This window comes from Petromyzon marinus, unplaced genomic scaffold (genome assembly GCF_048934315.1).
Source record: "Petromyzon marinus isolate PM22_M1 ecotype Great Lakes invasive population unplaced genomic scaffold, UKy_Petmar_22M1.pri1.0 PM_G_Scaffold_20, whole genome shotgun sequence".
Taxonomy (NCBI): domain Eukaryota; kingdom Metazoa; phylum Chordata; class Hyperoartia; order Petromyzontiformes; family Petromyzontidae; genus Petromyzon; species Petromyzon marinus.
This window is the reverse complement of record NW_027422762.1, coordinates 1,475,561-1,489,628: the sequence shown is the minus strand read 5'-3', so window position 1 is coordinate 1,489,628 and position 14,068 is coordinate 1,475,561. Positions and strand designations below refer to the sequence as shown.

General features: G+C 43.4%; 1 long non-coding RNA gene across 1 annotated transcript; it reads right to left on the bottom strand.

Annotated features, from left to right (window-relative positions):
• Positions 1-11,811: 11,811 nt before the first annotated feature.
• Positions 11,812-13,864, bottom strand: LOC142912446 (uncharacterized). Its single transcript, XR_012934063.1, has 3 exons — positions 13,795-13,864; positions 13,408-13,476; positions 11,812-12,291 (listed from the first exon to the last, which is right to left on the bottom strand). It is a non-coding gene; the product is annotated as an uncharacterized LOC142912446 (long non-coding RNA).
• Positions 13,865-14,068: the final 204 nt, after the last annotated feature.

Sequence of the window (14,068 nt, the reverse complement as noted above, 5' to 3'; positions counted from 1 at the left end):
TACACGCACAATCAGACAAGTATTCATTCTTAATTATTTACAGGCATATTAACAAAATTGAATTACTGCAGTGAAATATCCTGCATCAGGTTACGCCGTATTAACAAGAAGCTATTTTAAAAATATGCACCGTCTGCTTAACAGTGGATGTAAACATACTATTGTGTCATTCAAAACGAGTCGGCCATTGCATGCTGGCGAATTCTAAACATTAGCGACAAATTACCAAACTGAGAAGAAATATCAATCATCGCCCCCTACTGACAGCCTCTTGTTCACATACTCTTTGGTTCTTTCAGTAAAGTCACGTAGGTAGAACAAATAATAATAGATCACGACGTTTCAATCGTAACACAAGCGGTCGTCCTCAGGCAGAAAAAAAATGCAGGCCGGTGCAGGACCACCACCCTGTGCCACACAGGGGCAGCTGCTACTTGGGGATGCTCTTCGAGTGTTTCAGACGAGATACAAAAGTCCGAGTTGCCGAGGCGATTAAGCAAGCACCGAGTAAATGTAATTATTATAACATAGTGAATGCTTGGGGGCTTCTTGGCTCTCATTCCTGGTCAGAGATCTCCCAAATCCACGGGTCCACAAAGACTGGCCGCTCGCTCTTACTCTGCAGGTTGAACCTAGGAATTGAGTGTTCAACTTCACATTCTTTTCATTAAAGGCCTGTGACAAAGGTGCATCTATTGTAGCGACCGTCTCAAGCTTACACATATATCGGTTCTCCATTTGACTTTGTATTGTCTAGGAGCAAGTCCACCCACACCTCCACTTCCATGAATTGCTGGGAGTTGCCTCGCTCTGCCTCAGTCAGAATTCTCCTCCTGCTTTACGTTGCCTCCATCAATGTGAAGGTCCGATTTTGGAGTTGAATCTTCATCTTCACATTTCACCATCACCTCTTCCCTCTTCACCATCACCTCTTCATATTTCACCATCACCTCTTCATATTTCACCTTGATACCTTTAAAAGTGTCCAAGCTGGGATTTTCTTCCGGTTCGTGTTTCATGAGGGATGGGCTTATTGTGGCACTTTGACTTTCACAAGCTGATTTCAGACTCCACTCCTTGCAGATCTTCTGATGCTTCTGTGTTCTCTGGTGTACTTGAAGATTTTATGAATGTGCAAACGCCTTCCTGCAGAGTGCACCTGAAGGGTTTCTCTCCTGTGTGTATTCTCTGGTGTGTTACAAGAGGAGATGACTTTGCAAACGCCTTCCCACACACACTGCACTTGAAGGGTTTCTCTCCCGTGTGTGTTCTCTGGTGTACTTTAAGATGTGGTGACTGTGAAAACGCCTTCCCGCACAGAGTGCACTTGAAGGGTTTCTCTCTCCTGTGTGTTCTCTGGTGTTTTTTAAGAACAGATGACTGTGCAAATGCCTTCCCACACACAGTGCACTTGAAGGGTTTCTCTCCTGTGTGTGTTCTCTGGTGTTTTTTTTAAGAACAGCTGACTGTGAAAATGCCTTCCCACACACAGTGCACTTGAAGGGTTTCTCTCCCGTGTGTGTTCTCTGGTGTCTTTGCAGATTTGATGAATGTGCAAACGCCTTCGCACACATCGTGCACCTGAAGGGTTTCACTCCCGTGTATGTTCTCTGGTGTGTTACAAGAGCAGATGAACGTGCAAATGCCTTCCCACACACAGTGCACTTGAAGGGTTTCTCTCCTGTGTGAGTTCTCTGGAGGGTCTGAAGAACTGATGGCCATGCAAATGCCTTCACAGACACAGTGCACTTAAAGGGTTTCTCTCCTGTGTGTGTTCTCTGGTGTACTTGAAGATGTGGGGACTGTGAAAATGCCTCCCCACACACACTGCACTTGAAGGGTTTCTCTCCTATGTGTGTTCTCTGGTGTGCTAGAAGAGTAGATGAATGTGCAAACGCCTTCCCACACACACTGCACTTGAAGGGTTTATCTCCCGTGTGTGTTCTCTGGTGTTCTACAAGAGTAAATGAACGTGCAAACGCCTTCCCACACACACTGCACTTGAAGGGTTTCTCTCCTGTGTGAGTTCTCTCGTGCCATGTCAAATCTCCAGTACGATCCGTGGTGTATGCACACCGGTCGCATTGTTGCTTTGTAGTACCGAGCTGCGCTGAGTGCATTTGCTCCATCAGACCAATTCTGCGGAGGAAGCGTCAGAGGAAGCGTCAGCTGCAGACAGATAAAAATAATATCCACACCATCTACACGTCAGTATCGATGCACAGAGGAATGCATATATAGTCACATGTGACTTACATGTCTATATTCATATATTCATGATGTAGTAAAAACGTTTCCCAAATTCATCACAGGGCTGTTATGGCACACAATGAGAGGGCAAATGGTCATAAACATGCCTGGAAGCCCTCGTATCTTCAAAATTAATGTTCACCCAAAACTCTAAGCACACAATTTCGGCTGTCTAGCTACAAAAGGAATATTTATGAGAGCTAAATTCAGCTGACATAGCAAAGGGTGTTGAAAACAATACTATTTGTGTTATGCAGAAATTCATAAATTAATGTTCAATCACAACTTAGAGGTGTGAATCTAGGCTCAGATGTCCTTGAATGCTGGGATGAACAGTTCCGACTTCAGCTGAATGTGTGTGCTGTGTTAACTTCCTGTTTCCATTCTTATAAAGAGTTCCAGAGAAAAACAAAAATAAACTATTGTTACGCTATAACCTCCGTGTTCAACAGAGTTAATAGACGTTAATGCAAACACAAACTGTACACTGTCAATGGGTAAACAGGCAGTGGCGTGTCTAGAATCACGCCTGGCCACCTTCATCTGCATGGCATGAATGCTTCATCACTCCACCAAGTAATTGAGGATCAACGAACATAGCCGAGGCTAACTGGAGTTTGCGTGTCTCTCTCCGTGGTGAGATGTTAACTACCTCACCTGGTGTACAGGAAGTCGTGGGTTCGATCCCGACCCTGACGCCTGCTGTATATTTGGAGTTTGCGTCACTCCGTTTAGCGATTTGACCGATAGACATTGACACACGTATTCTTGTTTCTTTCAGTAAAGTTACGTAGATAGAAAATAACAATAACAGATAATACAATTACATTAAATAAAGACCACTTGTGTTGCAATCAAAACGCGGGTTTTTTTGCTTTATTTAATATTTTTTGTGTTTATTATGTTATTGTTATTTTATTTTTTATCTACGTGACTTTACCGAAAGAACCAAGAATATTAATTCCTGCAGTCACCAAAGTTTTAAGTCAAAACATTCACACACGTTGAGAAAGCCTCACCTTGTGTTGTTGTGGGCAGGTCGCTTCTGATAACAAGAGCGGTATAGCAGCTCAAGCGGGCTTGGCCTGCTAACAAAAGAAAATAAAAACTGCGTGAATATTGACAATAAAACAAAGTTACAAAGTGGCGAGCCGGGTGAAGACAAATTAAACTTAAGCGAGATAATTAAAGTGAACACAATCAGGCGAGGGCAGGAGGCAAGGCCCCACGTGGCTAGGCCCCGCGTTGTAAAGTTCCAACCTGGACATCGATTCCCATGCTCGCTGCTACTCAACTGACATCCCTACGAGAGAGCGAGGCTCTACTTTGGTAAACAACAACAACCACCACCACCTCGGATTTCAGTGCAAGCGTGCACACGGCAGCTTCCTGTTGCCTCGCAACAGCAGGAAGTAGTATGACGTCACTTCCCTCCCACGAGCGACTCTTTAACTGAATAAATTATGTTAATGAGGCCGGCCTATATGTCGAGGGATGGGGGCGTGGGCGCTGAACCCATCGCAATAAACTCGCGACGGCTTTAACGGACACATTATGTTAATGAGCCACCAGTCACTGGGCGTAGCTTTGCCCAAATAAGGATTGCCACTATATCCTTAGTTTTTTCGGTAAAGTCACGTTGAAGGGAAACAACAAAATAATAATATATATAAAACAATAAAAAATTCTCACGACGTTTCGACCATAACTCAAACGGTCATCTTCAGGTGTGTTGGTTTGCATAAATTTATTTTTTAAACGGCGCATTTATTTATTTAAAAAAAAACGTTAGCGCCACGCGCAGCGATTTGGCAATTTATTTAGGACTAGTCCATCTATATTCTGAAAAGAGGAGGGGGGAGACGAAATTTTATAATGTATGCTGTCTGAAAGCCACTGTAAGCGTGAACAATCAATTAAGACCTGAAATGGTTTATCAAATCTTTCCAATGATTGCTCAGATAGAATCCATCTTCTCAGTTGAAATTGTCTCTGTGCTTGTATATGTGGATAGCCTCATGAACAAATCTCTCATGGAAACTCAAGCACGTACACCAAGCTCTTAGGGCTAATGGTTACTCCGACTATACAATCCGCAAAGCTATTACTCAAACCATGAAGAAGAACCCTCTTGAGGAGCCTTTCAAAACCATCATTTTACCCTACATTGCGGGGATCACAAAAAAGATCTCCAAAATCTTAAATAAACACAAGATCCAGGTCCGTTTCAACACATTACATAAAATCCGTGATCTGGTTCCATCTGTAAAAGATGTGATTCCGGACATACAATACCCTGGTGTCTACAAACTAAGTTGCCTCTGTGGTAGTAGTTACATTGGAGAAACCAAACGCCATGTCTCGGACCGCATTCGTGAACACAAAGCAGACCTTAAACACGGTAGGACCAACACCTCGGCCGTGGCAGATCATTGTTCTAATTCAGTAGGCTCACATGCCATTGACTTTTCCAAGACAGAGGTTCTTTGTAAGCCATCTGGCTTCCATGAGAGATTTGTTCATGAGGCTATCCACATATACAAGCACAGAGACAATTTCAACCGAGAAGATGGATTCCATCTGAGCAATCATTGGAAAGATTTGATAAACCATTTCAGGTCTTAATTGATTGTTCACGCTTACAGTGGCTTTCAGACAGCATACATTATAAAATTTCGTCTCCCGCCTCCTCTTTTCAGAATATAGATGGACTAGTCCTAAATAAATTGCCAAATAGCTGCGCGTGGCGCTAACGTTTTTTTTTTAGATAAATAAATGTGCCATTTAAAAATAAATGTATGCAAACCAACACACCTGAAGACGACCGTTTGAGTTATGGTCGAAACGTCGTGAGAATTTTTTATTGTTTTATATATATTTTATTATTTTATTGTTTCCCTTCAACGTGACTTTACCGAAAAAACTAAGAATATGAATTACTGCAGTCACGAAAGCTTTAAATCAAAATTTAATCGCCTCTACGGGGAGGGTTTTCACATAACTTTAAGATCCTTCAACAAACTCCGGGATAAGAAAGCTCAGCTGATCGAGTCTCTCACCTTCCTGAAGAGATGCTGCGACTCTGGGGTAATACCAATCGCATTTACACTGACCTCTGCTGCTGTAACTTCTTCTAATGCGAAACGAATTCTTTTCAAAACTAGCTTAGCTCTTATCTCAGAAAAAATCAGACTTAAACGCACCGAACTAGATCAGTTAGACAAGTCACTCTACAAATCACACTTATCATTGACGGCAACAATGTCCACATCGGATTGGGAACATGTAGACAATATGACTGCCTCTTCAGCTGCTACTATGTCGACCAAATGTAAGGAAAACCTGATTTCCAAATTTAACCTCCTCTTCAACAAAAGACCGGACCCACACACCAAAAAGTTAGACGTTAATAAAGTCGTAATTAATCGCAGTAACAGTTCTATTTCCGATGGTCTGAAATCCGTTTTAGCTAAAGGTCTAAACTTTGCAGTCACACCTAAACACATACCAGTTAATGATATAATTGCCCAAGTAGACGTTGCTCTCAGGGGCCTGGGTCACATCGCTGCAGACGTAGCAAGATCTGAAATCGCTGCAACCCTCAAAAACGCTAAGATGCCAGCTAGCAACCTCAGCAAATATGAGCGTTTTGAATTATATAAATTAAAAAAGAGGAATGATATTGTAGTCCTCTCAGCTGACAAAGGCAATGCTACTGTCATCATGGATAAAATAGAATACAACAACAAAATTAAATAATTACTCGACGATGGTAGTTATACAAAAATAAAAAGAGATCCCACCAACAGCCTCGTCACACAAACCAACAAAATAATTTCTGATTCAACCGCATTAATTGATCAATGTAAACAGTTTTCGTTGAAACCTTCTGCTGCCAGGCCACCACGATTATACGGCTTACCAAAAATACATAAAGTAGATACACCCCTTCGTCCCATAGTCTCTACTATCGGCTCCCCCACCTACAAACTAGCTCGTTTTTTGTCTGAAATCCTGCGTCCTTTCACTGGAAAGACCACCTCTGCGGTACAAAAATTCTACTCACCTGGTATCGACAATCAAGGGTATTTCCCTGTCCCCAGACGACCTGCTTGTCAGTTTCGATGTAGTTTCCTTATTCACCAAGGTTCCTGTACCTGACACCATTGCAATCATTGAAGACTTGGTTCATCAAGGACTAAACACTGAGGTACCCCCCCTGGTGAGACACTGTTTAACCAATACATACTTCACTTGGAATGGAACTTTCTACAAACAAACTGAGGGCACCCCAATGGGCTCCCCCCTTTCTCCAGTTATAGCTAACATTTTCATGGAGAAATTTGAGACTGACGCCATCCAGACTGCCACTCTGCGCCCAACCTTATGGAAGAGGTACGTGGATGACACTTTTGTCATCTGGCCACATGGCCGGCCTGCTCTAGACCAATTCTTCGACCACATCAATTCCATACACCCAGCCATCAGATTTACCATGGAAGTCGAAATAGATGGCAAGATACCTTTTTTGGATGTCCTAATTAAAAAGAGACCTGATGGTTCAATGAGCCACTCTGTCTACAGGAAAGCTACCCATACGGATGCTTATCTGAAACCGGATTCCCACCACCATCCATCACAGAAGAATTCTCTCATCAAGACTCTGTATCATAGAGCCCAATGCATATCCGACCAGGAACACATAAGCAGTGAACTCAAGCACGTACACCAAGCTCTTAGGGCTAATGGTTACTCCGACTATACAATCCGCAAAGCTATCACTCAAACCATAAAGAAGAACCCTCTTGAGGAGCCTTTCAAAACCATCACTTTACCCTACATTGCGGGGATCACAAAAAAGATCTCCAAAATCTTGAATAAACACAAGATCCAGGTCCGTTTCAACACATTACATAAAATCCGTGATCTGGTTCCATCTGTAAAAGATGTGATTCCGGACATACAATACCCTGGTGTCTACAAACGAAGTTGCCTCTGTGGTAGTAGTTACATTGGAGAAACCAAACGCCATGTCTCGGATCGCATTCGTGAACACAAAGCAGACCTTAAACACGGTAGGACCAACACCTCGGCCGTGGCAGATCATTGTTCTAATTCAGTAGGCTCACATGCCATTGACTTTTCCAAGACAGAGGTTCTTTGTAAGCCATCTGGCTTCCATGAGAGATTTGTTCTTGAGGCTATCCACATATACAAGCACAGAGACAATTTCAACCGAGAAGATGGATTCTATCTGAGCAATCATTGGAAAGATTTGATAAACCATTTCAGGTCTTAATTGATTGTTCACGTTTACAGTGGCTTTCAGACAGCATACATTATAAAATTTCGTCTCCCCCCTCCTCTTTTCAGAATATAGATGGACTAGTCCTAAATAAACTGCCAAATCGCTGCGCGTGGCGCTAACGTTTTTTTTTAAATAAATAAATGCGCCGTTTAAAAATAAATTTATGCAAACCAACACACCTGAAGACGACCGTTTGAGTTATGGTCGAAACGTCGTGAGAATTTTTTATTGTTTTATATATTTTATTATTTTGTTGTTTCCCTTCAACGTGACTTTACCGAAAAAACTAAGAATATGAATTACTGCGGTCACGAAAGCTTTAAATCAAGGATTGCCACTGTAACGATATCGGCAGTGACACAAGCGGAGGTGACGTCACGCTCAAGAGCGCGGTGGACGGGGGAGGGGTGAATACCTTTGTGACATGACGTCACTACCGAGGTACACCTCCCCCTGGCGTTTAACGCCAGGGGGAGGTGTAGGGCCACCTTGTGCCACACAGGGGCAGCTGCCACTAGGGGGCGCCCTTCCATTGTTTGAGATGAGGTTCGATACGAAACACCGAGTTGCTGAGGCAATAAGGCAAGCGACTTATGATACCAGCCGCTCCTCCTGGGCAGGTTCGGTTATGTACGGTGCGAAATAAGTTCCAGATACACACACAGAGACTCACACAGATACACACACAGAGACTCATACAGATACACACACAGAGACTCACACAGATACACACACAGATACACACACAGAGACTCACACAGATACACACACACAGATACACACACACAGAGACTCACACAGATACACACACAGATACACACAGAGATTCACACAGATACACACACAGACTCACACAGATACACACACAGATACACACACAGAGATTCACACAGATACACACAGACTCACACAGATACACAGAGACTCACACAGATACACACACACAGATACACACACAGAGACTCACACAGATACACATACAGAGACTCACACAGACACACACACACAGACTCACACAGAGACTCACAGACTCACACAGAGACCCATAGATTATCACGGTTGGCTAGGTATGGTGCGAAAGTTACAGATAAACAAGTTTGAGTCGCGGGCCGTGGAAGTTGACCGGGCGCGTGTTGCTACTGACAGTCGTTGAATACGGTTGGATAGACGCTGCTAGAGAGGCACAGACAAGACAGGCGGACAGACACAGACAAGAGGAACACAGAGACGACAGAGAGACACAGGCAGAGAGAAACACAGAGGCAAACAGATGACACAGACGGACAGGGACAGAGAGATGTTGAATCGAACACACTGAACTCGCTCCATTGAAAGAGATTCCTCGATCTTCGCAATGCCCGGAAGTCATTCTTATTCTTATTGATTTAATTGCGTGTGGTGTGTACGTGCAAGCAATGTGGGATATCGATGTACACAGATATGAACAAGATCAGCAGACAAGACGTCTTTAATTTAATCGGTCTCTCCACGAAACAAAGGAATGTTTAACTCGACATATAAATCCCGCGGCCTTCGTGCGAGTCCATAATTACTGCATTGCTTCAGTGCAAGCCAACTGTGGACCGGTTTTGGTGGACAATGTCTCAACAGCAGTGGGGCTTGCTTGAAGCCATGGTTGTGAACATCCAGACGTTAATCAGCAAGGAGCATTTCTAGTCTGAGTTCGACAAAATCTACGTCAACACGTAAGACAAAATTATAATTCGTGTTGTAGAGAATGTATTTCCTCTACGTGTAACTTTAAGGTGGTATGTCTTGTAACTGATGAATGATCCGAGTGTGCTTCCTATGTCAAAGACAATGAGTTGCTCCAGATGCTTCCTGAAACACAAAAATACCCTTTGACCTGTATCACAAGAACAACGGGTCTCACCTGAGTTCTCTGTACAGGTTACTTCCAAAACACACACACACTTTGTCCTAACATCACTTATTCAATGTTTGACCCTTATAAAAAATAAAGTGATGCATGTACACACAAAATCAGACAAGTGTTCATTCTAAATTTCGATTTAAAGCTTCCGTGACTGCAAGGATTCATCTTAAGTCACGTAGAATGAGAATAAATTAATAAATTAATAAAACAACACAATAAAGCAATTTATATGACCAGTCTATTTCTATGACCAGTCACAAGCTAATCACTCAGCTATTTCAATGCTAAATTCTCCTGTTTTATATGTAAACCCCTTTGTCAAGGTGCCTCACTTCTCTAAACCAGCTTAAAATACGCTACGAATCTTAACAACGTTCATTGAAGCTCTGTCGTCCCGACAGGTTTGTTCCTTTCACCTGAAGGCCACTTGTGTTGTGGCCGAAACGTCGTGAGAATTTGATTGTTATTTTATTTTATTATTTTATTATTTTATTCTCATTCTACGTGGTGACTTTACCGAAAGAACCAAAGAAGATGTTCATTCTAAATTATTGACAGGAATTTTAACAATATTTAATTACTGCAGTGAAATCTACTGCATCAGATAACATCTGATTAAAAAGCTATTTTAAAAAATATGCACCGTCTGCTTAACAGTGGATGTAAAACATACTATTGTGTCATTCAAAACGAGTAGGCCATTGCATGCTGGCGAATTCTAAACATTAGCGACAAATTACACAACTGAGATGAAACATCAATCATCGCCCCCTACTGACAGCCTCTTGTTCACATACTCTTTGATTCTTTCAGTAAAGTCACGTAGGTAGAAAAAATAATAATATATCACGACGTTTCGATCGTAACACAAGCGGTCATCCTCAGGCGGAAAACAAAATAAATGCAGGCCGGTGCAGGGCCACCACCCTGTGCCACACAGGGGCAGCTGCTACTTGGGGATGCTCTTCGAGTGTTTCAGACAAGATACAAAACTCCGAGTTGCCGAGGCGATTAAACAAGCACCGAGTAAATGCAATTATGATAACATAGTGGATGCTAGGAGGCTTCTTGGCTCTCGCTCCTGGTCAGAGATCTCCCCAACCCACAGGTCCACAAAGACTGGCCGCTCGCTCTTACTCTGCAGGTTGAACCTAGGAATTGAGTGTTCAACTTCACATTCTAGTCATTAAAGGCCTGTGACAAAGGTGCATCTATTGTAGCGACATCGTCTTTGGCTTACACATCTACCGGGTCTCCACTTGACTTTGTATTGTCTAGGAGCAAGTCCACCCACACCTCCACTTCCACAAACTGCTGAGAGTTGCCTCACTCTGCCTCACAGTCAGAATTCTCCTCCTGCTTCACGATGTGAAGGTCCCATTTTGGAGTTGAATCTTCATCTTCACATTTTACCTTCACTTCTTCACTCTTCACCATCACTTCTTCACATTTCACCATCACCTCTTCATATTTCACCTTGATACCTTTAAAAGTGCCCAAGCTGGGATTTTCGTCCGGTTCTTGTTTCATGAGGGATGGGCTCATTGCGGCACTTTGACTTTCACAAGCTGATTTCAGACTCCACTCCTTGTGGATCTTCTGATGCTTTTGTGTTTTCTGGTGTACTTGAAGATGTAGTTTCTGTGCAAACGCCTTCCTGCACAGAGTGCATCTGAAGGGTTTCTCTCCCGCGTGTGTTCTCTGGTGTACTTGAAGATTTGATGAATCTGCAAACGGCTTCCCGCACAGAGTACACTTGAAGGGTTTCGCTCCCGTGTGTGTTCTCTGGTGTACTTGAAGATTTGATGAATGTGCAAACGCCTTCCCGCACAGAGTGCACCTGAAAGGTTTCTCTCCCGTGTGTGTTCTCTGGTGTTTTTTAAGAGCAGATGACCGTGAAAATGCCTTCCCACAAACACTGCACTTGAAGGGTTTCTCTCCCGTGTGTGTTCTCTGGTGTGTTACGAGATTATATGACTGTGCAAATGCCATCCTGCACATCGTGCACCTGAAGGGTTTCTCTCCCGTGTGTGTTCTCTGGTGTGTTACAAGAGCAGATGACTGTGCAAATGCCTTCATGCACACACTGCACTTGAAGGGTTTCTCTCCCGTGTGTGTTCTCTGGTGTACTTGAAGATGTGGTAACTGTGCAAACGCGATCCCGCACACAGTGCACCTGAAGGGTTTCTCTCCCGTGTGTGTTCTCTGGTGTTTTTTAAGAGCAGATGACCATGAAAATGCCATCCCACAAACACTGCACTTGAAGGGTTTCTCTCCCGTGTGTGTTCTCTGGTGTGTTTTAAGAGCAAATGAACCTGAAAATGTCTTCCCACAAACACTGCACTTGAAGGGTTTCTCTCCCGTGTGTGTTCTCTGGTGTGTTTTAAGAGCAGATGACTGTGCAAACGCCTTCCCACACACAGTGCACTTGAAGGGTTTCTCTCCCGTGTGTGTTCTCTGGTGTGTTTTAAGAACAAATGAACCTGAAAATGTCTTCCCACAAACACTGCACTTGAAGGGTTTCTCTCCCTTGTGTGTTCTCTGGTGTATTACAAGATTATATGACTGTGTAAACGCCATCCCGCACATCGTGCACCTGAAGGGTTTCTCTCCCGTGTGTGTTCTCTGATGGTTCTGAAAAACGGATGTCCATGCAAATGCCTTGTTACACACAGTACATTTGAAGGGTTTCTCTCCTGTGTGACTTCTCTGGGGCCGTGTCAGATTTCCAGTCCGGTCCGTGCTGTATGCACGCTGGTCACATTGTTGACTTGTCGTACCGAGGTGTGCTGACTGCCTTTGCTCCATCAGAACAATTCTGCAGAGGAAGCGTCAGCTGCAGACAGAAAAAAATAATATCCACACCATCTACACGTCAGGTACAGAGGAATGCACATGTGACTTACACGTCTATACTTATTAATATATTTATGATGTAGTGAAAAAGTTTCCCAAATTCATCAGATTTGATGAACGTGCAAACGCCTTCCCGCACAGAGTGCACCTGAAGGGTTTCTCTCCACGGGCTGTTATGGCACACAATGAGAGGGAAAATGTCATTAATATGCCTGGAAGCCTTCATATCTTCAAGATGAATGTTAACCAAAAACTCTAAGCACACAATTTTGGCTGTCTGACTACAAAAGGAATATTTATGAAAGCTAAATTCAGCTGACATAGCAAAGGGTGTTGAAAACAATACTATTTGTGTTATGCAGAAATTAACGTTCAATCGCAACTTAGAGGTGTGAATCCAGGCTCAGATGTCCTTGAATGCTGGGGATGAACAGTTCCGACTTCAGCTGCATGTGTGTGCTGTGTTAACTTCCTGTTTCCATTCGTATAAAGAGTTCCAGGGGAAAACAAAAATAAACTATTGTTTTGATATAACCTCCGTGTGCAATAGAGTTAATAGACTATACTACAAACACAAACTTGACACTGTCACACACTGCCATGAGTAAACAGGTGGTGGTGTGACCAGCACCATGCCTGGCCACCTTCATCTGCTCAGCATTAATTCTTCCTCACTCCACCAAGTAATGAATCGAGGATCAATCAACATAGCCGAGGCTATCCGTGTCTCTGTCTCTCTCTCTCCCCGTGGTGAAGGTGTTCCCCTCCACACATTCAGAGTCAACAGCGGCACGCGCTTAGCGTCTTTGACCGATAGATATTGACGCACGTATTGTTGGTTCTTTCAGTAAAGTCACGTAGATAGAAAATAAAAATAACAGATTAAATTGAATAAGATAAAGACCACTTGTGTTGCGATCGAAACGTCGTGGGTTTATTGCTTTATTTTCTAATTTTATTTTTCATTAAATTTATAATCTGTTATTTTCATTTTATTTTCTATCTACGTGACTTTACCGAAAGAACCAAGAATATTAATTCCTGCAGTCACCAAAGTTTTAAGTCAAAACATTCACACACGTTGAGAAAGCCTCACCTTGTGTTGTTGTGGGCAGGTCGCTTCTGATAACAAGAGCGGTATAGCAGCTCAAGCGGGCTTGGCCTGCTAACAAAAGAAAATAAAAACTGCGTGAATATTTACAATAAAACAAAGTTACAAAGTGGCGAGCCGGGTGAAGACAAATTAAACTTAAGCGAGATAATTAAAGTGAACGCAATCAGGCGAGGGCAGGAGGCAAGGCCCCGCGTGGCTAGGCCCCGCGTTGTAAAGTTCCAACCTGGACATCGATTCCCATGCTCGCTGCTACTCAACTGACATCCCTACGAGAGAGAGAACGAGGCTCTACCTTGGTAAACAACAACAACAACAACCACCACCACCACAACGACGACCATCACCACCACAACGATGAGAATTTCTCACCTCGGATTTCAGTGCAAGCGCGCACACGGCAGCTTCCTGTTGCCTCGCGACAGCAGGAAGTAGTATGACGTCACTTCCCTCCCACGAGCGGCTGTGTGACTGATTAAATTATGTTAATGAGGCCGGCCCATATGTCGAGGGATGGGGGCGTGGGCGCTGAACCCGTCGCAATAAACTCGCGACAGCTTTAACGGACACATTATGTTAATGAGCCGCCAGTCACTGGGCGTAGCTTTGCCCAAATAAGGATTGCCACTGGAACGATATCGGAAGT